The sequence below is a fragment of the Poromitra crassiceps genome (genome assembly GCF_964638095.1).
Source record: "Poromitra crassiceps genome assembly, contig: HAP1_SCAFFOLD_230, whole genome shotgun sequence".
Classification (NCBI taxonomy): Eukaryota; Metazoa; Chordata; class Actinopteri; order Beryciformes; family Melamphaidae; genus Poromitra; species Poromitra crassiceps.
In genome coordinates, this window is record NW_028152161.1 from 103,796 (window position 1) to 117,500 (window position 13,705).

The 13,705-nt window shown below is 46.4% G+C and overlaps 1 pseudogene across 1 annotated transcript in view; it reads left to right on the plus strand.

Annotated features, from left to right (window-relative positions):
• Positions 1-5,379: 5,379 nt before the first annotated feature.
• LOC310770799 (solute carrier family 22 member 23 pseudogene) overlaps positions 5,380-13,705 on the plus strand; it is a 45,162-nt pseudogene continuing 36,836 nt past the window's right edge. The window contains exon 1 of the transcript in view: positions 5,380-7,037. The product of the transcript in view is annotated as a solute carrier family 22 member 23 pseudogene (transcript). The remainder of the gene's footprint in view (positions 7,038-13,705) is intronic.

A 13,705-nucleotide genomic window follows, 5' to 3' on the forward strand; every position in this document is an offset into this window, starting at 1 on the left:
TATATATATATATATATATATATATATATATATATATATATATATTTGTTTTTGTTTGGACATCAGAATGATGACATCACTCAGCCTGAGCATGCTCAGTCGTGCAAATTGGCCATCACAATGGGGTGGATAATGTCACAATGGAGTGGATGGGGGCTTTTACAGAACTCGGCTTTTACGATCCTATAGGCTGCGCGGGCTCACTAGCTCGGCCTGCAGCTCGCCGTGCTGGCTTGCAGCTCACATATGTTTTGTTCACGACATGTTATTTGTCCTTAAAGTCGAGCTTTAAGTTCAAATACCTGGGTATTCAGTGCACCTATTTAATAATGTGTGCAAAAAAAATCACAAAAATCAAATTTCTTTTGTTTTTCACACTTTTTCACATCAAAAGTTCCTTTGTCAAGATTCATTCATAACAGCAATCTACAGTTTGCTGACGTGACATAGTACTATCAAATTTCTACCCCTTTTGATCAATCATATCATGACATGACAGCTGTCAATCAATCTTCATTTCGAGGAGAAAATGGCTGCCTAGTACCTGTAATAATAACTAATAACCCGGTAGCAGTATGGGTCAGTGCCCCAGCCTGTGTCTTCCGTGAGGAAGAAGCCCAACAAATCCACGAGAGGCCTTTTAGGAGGGCCATTCAAGCCGCAAGTGGAGCCTGCAGTACCACCACGGCCCAAGAAACATCATACCGGAATGAAATGAAATGTGGGGGAGTCTGGTGCAACGCACAGGTCCTGGACCTGGTGAGACGTAGGAGGAGCCCGGACAGGGGACAACCCACAGAGCCCAGTCCCTCCACGTGCCAGAGCCTCCCGGTCCTGACAGAGTAGTTCCGGAGCAGCAGATTGAGTGGCCCTGTCTTTCCCTAAGAGGGCTGACCGTGGGTAGCTACTGGGACGTAAGTTGGGGCTTGATCAACCCCGGCTGGGTCACCTGGGCGAGGGTGTATGATGTTGCAGTACCCGAAACATCCTATGACCCCAGGGTTACGGCAACCATTTTAGGGCATCCTCCTCATTCAGAGGTTTGGCTGTCATTCCTCAGTCTAAGCGTTGTCAGTTGTCATGTCTCCTAGTAAACCATGTCGAGTGTGCTCTGAAACACCTTCAGTCCTCACACGAAAACGCTGTCATTCTTCCTGCATTACTGTTTCACTCCTCACGCGTCAGTCATCACACAATACGGCGTCACTCGTCAGTCATCACTCCTCACTCGTCAGTCATCACTCCTCACTCGTCAGTCATCACTTATCACTCAAACTAGCTGTCAGTCATCACTCCTCATGTCTCACACGAAAACGCTGTCATTTCTCCTGCAACGTGCCTCAGTTATCACTCAAACTAGCTGTCAGTCATCACTCCTCATGTCTCACACGAAAACGCTGTCATTTCTCCTGCAACGTGCCTCAGTTATCACTCAAACTAGCTGTCAGTCATCACTCCTCATGTCTCACACGAAAACGCTGTCATTTCTCCTGCAACGTGTCTCAGTTATCACTCAAACTAGCTGTCAGTCATCACTCCTCATGTCTCACACGAAAACGCTGTCATTTCTCCTGCAACGTGTCTCAGTTATCACTCAAACTAGCTGTCAGTCATCACTCCTCATGTCTCACACGAAAACGCTGTCATTTCTCCTGCAACGTGCCTCAGTTATCACTCAAACTAGCTGTCAGTCATCACTCCTCATGTCTCACACGAAAACGCTGTCATTTCTCCTGCAACGTGTCTCAGTTATCACTCAAACTAGCTGTCAGTCATCACTCCTCATGTCTCACACGAAAACGCTGTCATTCGTTGTTTTTGGTTGTTGTTCCGTGTGTGATGAGTTTGAGTGATAACTGAGGCATGTTGCAGGAGAAATGACAACCCGATCTCCAAAAAAATTGTAAAATAGCAACGTTTGTGGACCAACGTTGCTCTTACAATTTTGGCTCTGAAATTGTAAAATGGTAAAGTAAGTTTCTACAGGGGTGGGTGTGGTTTGGGCATGGTTTACAGAGATCTTCTGTTTCTAACCCCTCCCCCTACCCTACCCCTAACCCTAAGATCTCAGAATGTTACCATTTTATAATTTTCGAGCCGAAATTGTAACATAGCAACGTTGGTCCAAAACGTTGCTATTTTACAATTTTCTGTGAGCGTTTTCGGGTGAGACATGAGGAGTGATGACTGACAGCTAGTTTGAGTGATAAGTGATGACTGACGAGTGAGGAGTGATGACTGACGAGTGAGGACTGATGACTGACGAGTGATGACCGACGAGTGATGATTGACGAGTGACGAGTGATGACTGACGAGTGATGCCGTATTGTGCGATGACTGACGTGTGAGGAGTGAAACAGTAATGCAGGAAGAATGACAGCGTTTTCGTGTGAGGACTGAAGGTATTTCAGAGCACACTCGACATGGTTTACTAGGAGACATGACAACTGACAGCGCTTCGACTGAGGAATGACAGCTAAACCTCTGAATGAGGAGGATGCCCTAAAATGGTTGCCGTACAGGGTACTGTACATCACTGATGATACGTCCCAGTTACATCCATGTTATGTTTTTTTCTCTATAACTTGGCCAATAGATGTAACATACAAAATAAAGGAAACAATAATCTCTTTGAATGCAAAGACATGTAACTGCTCGTTAAACTCGCTTTCCTGGATAACGTTAGTCTTGCTTGCCAGACTCTAGGATAACGTTATGTCCATGGGTTTTACCACGGCCCCTCTGACATTCCAGACCGACAGGCGGCACATTTGCCTCGGTTTCTCAGCTCAGCTCCACACGGAACCAGCTGCAGCTGCCTGGTTGTCTGGTTCTCCACTCGCGTAGCGCCACAACACAATGAATCCCACTCGATTTGGGGGCAGAACACGCCAGGATTGGCCAACGTCAAATCCAGTCCCAAGAATTGTCAAATCAAATCATCAACATGCTACTACCTGTCATCTCAGACAAGTTTTGTTTTCAGTCTGAAACGTGACTCCAACCCACACGCCACTCGGGTTCCGTTGGGTTTCAAATATACATACTACAGCATGCGCTGGGACGCGTCATCAGTGATGTTAACTGGGGTCGTGGGGTGTTTCGGGGTCTGTCAACATCATACACCTTCGCCCAGTAGACCCAGCCGAGGCCGATTACGACCCCGACCCGCGTCCCAGAAGCAGCCGCTCACGGATCAGCCTCCCTACTCTGTCTGCAACGTTGCCCGCGGAAGGGTTGATCACGCCCGATTCGCTGCAATAGAGTTAGTGCTACACCGCAGTATTGCAAGACCCTTCGGTGCATGGAGGTCTAAGGCCCTGTGGGGTGATTCCAGGCCGGGCACCTCCTTCGTCTCACCAGAACCTCCCGTGGAAGAAGGCAATCCTACCATGCCGTACCATGGGCAGGGAGGATGCCTCAAGGAGGCCTGTGCGGTGCACGTCATTCGCCTGCGCCGAGCACCTCGCTCTGGCATGAAGGACCCCAGGCCGCGCCGATGTTTACACAGATTTTCAGGAGGCTGATCCGTAGCGTTTGTGGATTTCTCCCTCACGAGAGAGCCAGGCTGGGGTGCTAAAACCCATCCCGTACCGGATGCCGTCTCTCCGACCGTCAACTGTCTCTCCAGCTTGTCACCATACTTGGTTGTCACCTAGTCTATTCACTGTCACTGGCCAGGGGGAGCCAGGATTTTAGTTTCAAATATATACATACTACAGCATGCGCTGTCTTTTTTACATCCGTGTGTGTGTGTGTGTGAGAGAGTGAGTGTGAGTGCCACTTAAAGGCCGGCTTTACCGTGGGGAATATGAATATATATTAAATCTCACACCCCTAAGGTTTTCGAATCCGTTGAAATTTTTGAAATTGGTTGTTTCCCGCCAGAGATATCACCAGAAATCCACTCTGTGTGTGTGGGGGGGGGGGGGGGGTGGTGGAGGGGAGGGGCGGGTGCGGGGACCCGAAATACTACATTTCCCACAATGCACTGGGCTCGCGTGGCCTTCGTTTCCATGCCCACCCCTCAGGCATTTGGCTGATATCAAACTCCAGTAGGTGGCGGTAATGCACATATATGTTTGCCAACCGCCATAAAACTCAAAGAAGAAGAAGACGGCTTCGACAATAAAACAAGAGAAGAAGAAAAAATCGAAAATAAAATTGCACCAAATTGCACCAAATTTAAACCAAAGTATATATGTCGGGAGATGTCTTCATAAAAAAAAATTCATGCATTTTAAGGCATTTTCGTAGGAGTTACGCGCATCTGATGTTGTAACTATTTTCTGTAAAAATGTGTAAAAATGGGTACATTGCTCAGCGTTGATTTCGTTACTTCAACTCACCTACTACTAGATGTAAAATTTGACGAGCTTTCCAATGCCGCCAGTCCCGTGTCTTTTGGTGCTTCCGTTCCAGAGATATGGTCTCTTGGCAAGGAGCTATGGAAAGCTAACCTAGCTACAGTATGCTAGGTGGGGGGAAAAAGATGGCTGCCTTTTCGTTTTTGTTGAAGACCTCTGAAGGGGCGTGGAGGACCTCTAGAGGCGGGACCATGGCTCACAACACTTGTAGTTCATAGGGGCACGAGTTCCGCAAAGCGGACTCGGGCCGGATGACGCGTAACGCGTCGGCCGGCCCGAAAAATATGTGAGAGATGGTTGAGATCTCTGGCGGGAAACAACCAATTTCAAAAATTTCAACGGATTCGAAAACCTTAGGGGCGTGAGATTTAATAATATTCATATTCCCCACGGTAAAGTCCTTTAAGTTTCCATCAGTGCCTATGACATCATCAGTCATGTGCTCTTATGACATCACTGATGACATCATCAGTGATGTCACAATGCCTCCTATGACATAGACATTGTGACATAATCAATGTCTCATAAATTCACTGATGATGGCATACCCACTGATGACAATCTCAAAAGTGACTGAGGCTCAATACTCCATCATAAGTTCACACTTGCGCAATTGTGATGTCACCTCAGCAAATTTGTGATGTCATCGGTGTGACATCACACCAAAAGGTGTGATGTCACGGCCAGATTGTGACACCACACGACCTGTGATTCCATGCGTGAGATCACATGCGCGAGATTACTCCGTCAATTCTAGTATTGTGTACTCTAGAATTGTGATCAGTGATATCATAAAATCACTGATGTCACAATGACCATGTCCACTGAACTGATGATGACACTTAATTGTGACATAATCAGTGACATCATCATTGATGTCATGAACTCACTGATGATGTCATACCCATGATAGACATGACATAAAATCCATCCCTGCTGGTTATAAATTGGATGACTATTGCTGGCAGTGGTGCAGCTCGAAACGGAGGACCATCAATTGAAGAATTTGTCCATGTCGCCGGATGTGCTGACACGGTTCGACGACTGTGTTTTGCCATTTCTCGGGGGATTTGGGAACTACCAGAAAGAATTTATCTTGCTGACATGGATCCCGGTGTTATTTATTGGATTCAGCCAGTACTCTGATATCTTCTTTCTTGCCCAACCATGTAAAAGCACATGTGTTAATTCAAACCACACACCGCATTTTCACAATGAAAGTGATCACACTCACCCTGTGATCATTAATTGTACCCCCGCGTGCAAAGAGTGGACCTTTGAGCTGTGCGCGGGGCTCGAACAGAATGTGGTTACCAAGTGGAGTCTGGTGTGTGACATGGCGTGGAATGTCCACATTGCAAAGTTCTCCCTCTTGGTGGGAAACATCTTCGGATACCTGGTGTTTGGAGTCCTTGCTGATTGGTTTGGCCGCCACCCTGTGCTGATAGTCTCGGTGGTCTTCAAGCTCGTGTTTGGTTTAACTGTGGCCTTCTCCGACAATATTACCATGTTCACCACTCTGCGCTTCTTTGAGGGCTTCGGCTTGGCAGGGATAACCCTGTCTCTCTACGTCCTCAGAATGGAGCTGTGTCTGCCACTACACCGTTTTTCCATGAACATGGTGCCCAGTTTTGTGATGTTGGGTAGTCAGCTGCTGATACCTGGGGTTGCACACCTCTGTCGTGACTGGCAGTTCCTCCAGTTTGTCATCATCTGCCCCCTGCTGCTTATGCTGTCCTACATTTGGATCTTCCCCGAGTCGCTGCGCTGGCTGCTGGCCACTCAGCAGTACGCCCACTCCAAGTGGAGTATGGGGCACATTGCAAAGAAGAACCATGTGAACACGGAGCAAGACGCTGATCAGATCCTCACAAGACTGGAAAGAGCTCTTCAAAAGGAACCCAAAAAGACATGCATTGTCAAAATAATCGGGACTAAGAACCTGTGGAGGAACGTTGTCAACCTCTGCGTCAACTCGCTGACCGGCCATGGGATCTACCACTGCTTCGAACGCCGCATGACGGACCCCGAGGCCCAGGAGGCCAACCTGTTCAACCCCATATTCTTTGAATTCTACGCTAAATACTACACCATGGCAGCCATCGCTGTGGCCTCCTGCATGGTCATGTGCCCCGTTGTGCTACGGATAGGGCGACGAGGCACCCTCCTCCTCTTCATGATCTTCACTGCCATGGCGGCACTGCTGCAGCTCACCCTGCTCAACTTCCTGGGGAAGTACAGTATCGAGCTGAATGTGGAGTTGCAATTGGAGCTGAAAAGGGACTTCTCCATTTTCTTCTCCATCGTTGGCATGTTCTCCTCACAAATAGTCGGCATCCTCAGCATCTTGTTCTGCGCTGAGATCACACCCACCATCATCAGGGGTGGTGGTCTGGGCCTGGCCATGGCCAGTGCAGGCTTCGGCAGGCTGACTGGACCTATTATGGAGCTCCACAAGCAGGAGGGCTATTTCCTTCTATATGTTAGCTTTGCATGCTTGACACTCGTCTGCAACATCTGCATTCTACTGCTCCCCGAGACGAAGGATACTCCCCTCCCTGAGACCATGCAAGATGGCGATAACTACACCCGCGATCCCCTTGTCCTCTTCCGACAGAAGAAGCGTGGAAAGTGGTTCCTCCGGTGGAGCCAGGCAGGCAAGAGCAGCAGGTACGCTACCACAGTGCCCACGCCCTCCTCGGCTGTCGATCTCCGACCTACGGTCCCAGGCGGCGGCTTGGCATCGTCCTCATTCAGCACCCCCATCACGCCCATGGATAAAGGGAGCATTATACAAGCCAGTATAGCGCAACTGATGTCTCTCACTCCTTTACACAAAGTCCCATATCTCCAGTATACTGCTCCCCAGATGAATGACGCTGCTCCCTCGCCTACAAAAGAGTCAACCACTCCCCCTGTCATCGAAAGGCCTACAAAAGAGTCAACCACTCCCCCTGTCATCGAAACGCCTACAAAAGAGTCAACCACTCCCCCTGTCATCCAAACGCCTCCAAAAGAGTCAACCACTCCCCCTGGCATCCAAACGCCTACAAAAGAGTCAACCACTCCCCCTGCCATCCAAACGCCTACAAAAGAGTCAACCACTCCCCCTGTCATCGAAACGCCTACAAAAGAGTCAACCACTCCCCCTGTCATCCAAACGCCTACAAAAGAGTCAACCACTCCCCCTGTCATCCAAACGCCTACAGAAGAGTCAACCACTCCCCCTGTCATCCAAACGCCTACAAAAGAGTCAACCACTCCCCCTGTCATCCAAACGCCTACAAAAGAGTCAACCACTCCCCCTGTCATCGAAACGCCTACAAAAGAGTCAACCACTCCCCCTGGCATCGAAACGCCTACAAAAGAGTCAACCACTCCCCCTGGCATCGAAACGCCTACAAAAGAGTCAACCACTCCCCCTGTCATCGAAACGCCTACAAAAGAGTCAACCACTCCCCCTGGCATCGAAACGCCTACAAAAGAGTCAACCACTCCCCCTGTCATCCAAACGCCTACAAAAGAGTCAACCACTCCCCCTGGCATCGAAACGCCTACAAAAGAGTCAACCACTCCCCCTGCCATCCAAACGCCTACAGAAGAGTCAACCACTCCCCCTGCCATCCAAACGCCTACAGAAGAGTCAACCACTCCCCCTGGCATTATACAAGCCAGTATAGCGCAACTGATGTCTCTCACTCCTTTAAACGAAGTCTCATATCTCCAGCCCCTCATGGATTATACTGCTCCCCAGATGAATGACGCTGCTCCCTCGCCTCCAAAAGAGTCAACCACTCCGCCTGCCATCGAAACGCCTCCAAAAGAGTCAACCACTCCCCCTGCCATCCAAACGCCTACAGAAGAGTCAACCACTCCCCCCTGGCATTATACAAGCCAGTATAGCGCAACTGATGTCTCTCACTCAAGTCCCATATCTCCAGCCCTTGATGGATTATACTGCTCCCCAGATGAATGATGCTGCTCCCTCGCCTACAGAAGAGTCAACCACTCCGCCTGCCATCGAAACGCCTCCAAAAGAGTCAACCACTCCCCCTGCCATCCAAACGCCTCAAAAAGAGTCAACCACTCCCCCTGCCATCCAAACGCATCCAAAAGAGTCAACCACTCCCCCTGCCATCCAAGCGCCTACAGAAGAGTCAACCACTCCCCCTGCCATCCAAACGCCTACAGAAGAGTCAACCACTCCCCCTGCCATCCAAACGCCTACAAAAGAGTCAACCACTCCCCCTGTCATCGAAACATAGCTTTTGTCTGCACCGCACTCCCCTGTCCCTCAGTCCGTACCTACCTTCATGTTGGTCTGCACCACTCCTGTCATTGCACCCCTGCCTAACTCCACATTAGACTCTCCCACCACCAGTGTTGGGCAGGAGCTTGCTACAAGTAGCGATGCTACATAGCTTAACTACATTTCTCAGTAGCGTGGTGGTAGCGTCGCTCCTTTTGAATCAATTACATGTAGTGTTTTCAGTAGCAAAGCTATTTACAGACCACAAGTAGCACCGTAGCGTCCAACAAACACTACACGTTACTTCCCCAGAGAGAAAACCCATGAGCAAAGCTGAAAGCTCCCAGGCAGTGGGAATGTCTGCTACCGTCTGGAATAGAACAGGAGGAGACAATGCGTCAAGTGTAGCCGATACTGTAGAAGCCAGGTAGAAGCACCTCCGTATGACCGTCTTGTCCTTTTTTAGCCTCCTTGATGATGGACACTCAGGTTCTCAGCAAGACCCGCCCTACTCTGCCTCTGATTGGGTTGGGTTTAGGACTGACGATTGGTTAAGGTTAGGGTAAATCATCAGACTAAGCAAATCAGAGGCAGAATAGGGCGCGTCCGTCGCCTGGGGAAAAAAACATCTTCATGCCGAACCAAACAAAACAGCAACGACACGAGACATGAGCGTAGCGGACTTTGGAAAGATGACAGAGGCGGATGATGATGAGAACGTAGAGGAATTGAATGAGTCGCCATGCCATGCCGTACCATGCCATGCCATGCCATGCCATGCCGTACCATGCCATGGCCGTACCTTCACAGATATGAGTTTGACTGAAACAACAGATAAAACCTGTTTAGGTGCTTATGCAATACAAAGAAGAGCTGCTCTCAACTTCCAAGACGTCTTACACATTCAGCTGATTCAAGACGTCTCACATATTCAGGTGATTCAAGGTGTCTCACACATTCAGCTGATTCAAGATGTCTCACACATTCAGCTGATTCAAGATGTCTGCCACATTCAGCTGATTCAAGATGTCTCACACATTCAGGTGATTCAAGACGTCTCACACATTCAGCTGATTCAAGACGTCTCACACATTCAGGTGATTCAAGACGTCTCACACATTCAGGTGATTCAAGATGTCTGACACATTCAGCTGATTCAAGATGTCTCACACATTCAGGTGATTCAAGATGTCTCACACATTCAGGTGATTCAAGATGTCTCACACATTCAGGTGATTCAAGACGTCTCACACATTCAGGTGATTCAAGATGTCTCACACATTCAGGTGATTCAAGATGTCTCACACATTCAGCTGATTCAAGATGTCTCACACATTCAGCTGATTCAAGACGTCTCACACAAGCGCGTCGATTTGCATAGGGACCGTCGTGACAAGTCACAACCAACATTTCAGGATGTCCAATTGTCCCTACCAACTTTTAAGCAACCTTATTTGCATTATCTTTGGAGTGCAGTTATATAGGTCATTTAGATTGTCTTCCCATATTTTGCAAGGATAGAATTGACCCGACCATTATTGAGTGAAATTAGTTTGCATATGTTCAAAATTACATTTACCCCTGTTTTTCACAACTGAATGGGCCAGTCCAAAATTTTTTCCCCAAACTCACGTTTGATTGGCTCATTTGGCTGATGACCAAACAAACGCCCACCCACACACACAGTTAAATCTGGAGACTTTTTCTGACATGGGATTAACATTACCAGCAAGCAGCAGTGACGCAGCAGTGCAGCAGTGCAAGCAGCAGCAAGCAGGCAAGTCCCGCTAGCATCGATGCTAATTTAGCAAAGTACAGCGCGCAGCTGAAGCACATGGCGCAGGGCCGTAGCTAGCTATGAGAACGGGGAGGTCCGGACCTCCCCTAATATTTCAGAGGGGAATTTTTTTTTTTTTTTTTTTTTTATAAAACAATCTGCATGGAAAAGCATGAAAAACACGGGATCGCTTTTATTTTGAAATGAAAGGCAGGTCAGGCAGGAAGTCATCTGACGCCGCGTCCGCGGTAACTTGATTCCGAGAGAGCAGCAGCATGGTGGTGAGTGATGACTGTCTGTCTGCCTGGCGAGATAATTGAAGGTGAGCGAGCTGCGAGACAGTGAGCGAGTGAACGACAGACAGTGAGTGACACTGACAGATTTTTTAGCAACAACCAAGAAAGTAAGTGTCTAGTCTGTCTCTTAAGTAATGTTACCTGTGTGACACGTTGGGATGCTACTGGCTAATCATGCATGATGCCAATTGCCAAGCTCCCGAAGTCAGGTATGCAGGTGGCTATATGCATGGTTTCAGTTTCATGACCCAATAAGTAACAAAAAGAGGTGGTGTAAAGTTAAAAACAACAGAATATATTTTATTTTATTTTTCAATCGTTCCTATCAGGAATAAATAAATGTCCCTCTGTATGTTTTTTTTTATTATCGATGATGACTTTGTGTGTTGTGTACGGCTTGGGTTGTGTACCTGTGTTTGTAGGTGTCATTTTGATATGAATTTGGCTAAAACAGTTTGTGTTTGTTAGTTACAATTATGTTGACAGGAGAGCTGAGCAGGTGGTGACATGAAAGTTATTGAGAAAAGGAGAAGATACTGAATAATGACATCACAACAGTATAATCCTAATGTTGATTTAAAATTAGATATTCGTCTAAATATGGCTAAAAAAGGTAAAACAAAAACCTCAAATTTTTTTCGGCGCCGCCCTTGCGGGCCTCCCCTCATGCCGTCCTCGACCCTACCAACTTTGAGACCAAAACGACGCCCTTGGTCTCACACATTCAGGTGATTCCCAAATAACATAAACTATCGCCAAACAAACAAACAAATAAATAAATAGAAGGGGAGATATGTGGAAAAATGAGGGAACAGAGTAGGGATGGATCTTGGATGATAATTAGGGTTCAAGCCCCGAAGAGGCTGGAAACCCTATTGTATTTGCTGTGTATATTTCTTTCTTTCTTTCTTTCTTTCTTTCTTTCTTTCTTTCTTTCTTTCTTTCTTTCTTTCTTTCTTTCTTTCTTATCCTTCCGTAAAAGTGTATGCATGTCAGAAACTATAAGACCTTTGCACATAGGTTGGAAATGTCACTCTTTGGTGGTATAACGGCCTATTCCACGTTTTTATGCCTTCCCAGGTCATTTTAGGGCATTGTGACATCATCACCATCAATATCATCGGGCCAATATCTGGCCCAATGACAGATATTGGTGGTTGATGTCATCAGTGAGTGATGTCATCAGTAATCCAAAGTTGTGTAATTGCGCACTGTGCATGCCAAAGAGCAGAGATGATGTCATAGGCATTGATAATGACACAATGCCATCAGTGATGTCACTCGAGCAATTCTGGTTTTTGGTTACACTTGGGCAAATTGTGACATCATTGATGATATAGACATTGTGACATAATTGTGATGTGAACATGATGTCCAAGATACTGATGATGTCATAGGCTTTGTGACATCATCAGTGATGGGCAAGAACATAAGTTGGTGAGCAAATTGGCACACAAAGACAAGGGGTGAAACAGGACAAGGGACAGAAAGTAGAGAAACAGTGGATGGATAAAAAACCAGGAGTGTCACATAAGATCATAATGATCAATAATGATGTAACTGTGACATCACTGATGATGATTTGTGGTGTGTGGACTAGTTATTTTCTAATAAAGGAAATAGCAGCATTTAGTAATAAAATACTTCATGTATGTCACCCACATACTGAGAGCAAAGTAACTATTTCCAAGCAATTTCGAAGCAATTACAAAGTTACGAATAAAATGTTGAGGATGTCTTGATATGGTCCATCATTAGTGGCTCAGTTTTACATAGTTATGACCATTACAGTAATCAATTCACTTGTGCACCATAAAAAAACACACAGAAAAGATGAGAAAAGAAATGAGTGATGCAAAACTTCAAGTTGAATAGCTTTCCCCAAGATAAATGAGGTATAAAATATATACAGGATACTGTATATATTACTCAAAAGGACACAGGAGTACGGTGTCCTTTTGAGTAATATACCTCTTACTATGTGGCTAAGATTCAAGTAAGATGAAGCTCTGACTGCAGAACATTAATAAAAACAGAATAAAAACAGGTAGAGATAAATGGGGAAAATAAACAGCATGTAAAAAAGGAACAGCAACGATATGAAAGCATGCTTGTAATGAAGACTCAGGTGTGCCATGGCGTTTCCTAACACAATCATGTGTGGACTATTGTTTTGCATGGTGTAACATGGCGTTTCCTAACACAATCATGTGTGGACTATTGTTTTGCATGGTGTAACATGGCGTTTCCTAAAACAAACATGTGTGGACTATTGTTTTGCATGGTGTGCCATGGCGTTTCCTAACACAAACATGTGTGGACTATTGTTTTGCATGGTGTAACATGGTGTTTCCTAACACAAACATGTGTGGACTATTGTTTTGCATGGTGTGCCATGGTGTTTCCTAACACAAACATGTGTGGACTATTGTTTTGCATGGTGTGCCATGGTGTTTCCTAACACAATCATGTGTGGACTATTGTTTTGCATGGTGTAACATGGCATTTCCTAACACAATCATGTGTGGACTATTGTTTTGCATGATGTGCCATGGTGTTTCCTAACACAAACATGTGTGGACTATTGTTTTGCATGGTGTGCCATGGTGTTTCCTAACACAAACATGTGTGGACTATTGTTTTGCATGGTGTGCCATGGCGTTTCCTAACACAAACATGTGTGGACTATTGTTTTGCATGGTGTGCCATGGTGTTTCCTAACACAAACATGTGTGGACTATTGTTTTGCATGGTGTGACATGGCGTTTCCTAACACAATCATGTGTGGACTATTGTTTTGCATGGTGTGCCATGGTGTTTCCTAACACAAACATGTGTGGACTATTGTTTTGCATGGTGTGCCATGGTGTTTCCTAACACAAACATGTGTGGACTATTGTTTTGCATGGTGTGCCTGCATTAGCAGCTCATCGTCTATAGAGAAGCCATGCATACAGATTGGCAAATCAATAACTTCCTCTTGGGTTGCCATTTCAAAGGCTTGCCTGCAATCTAA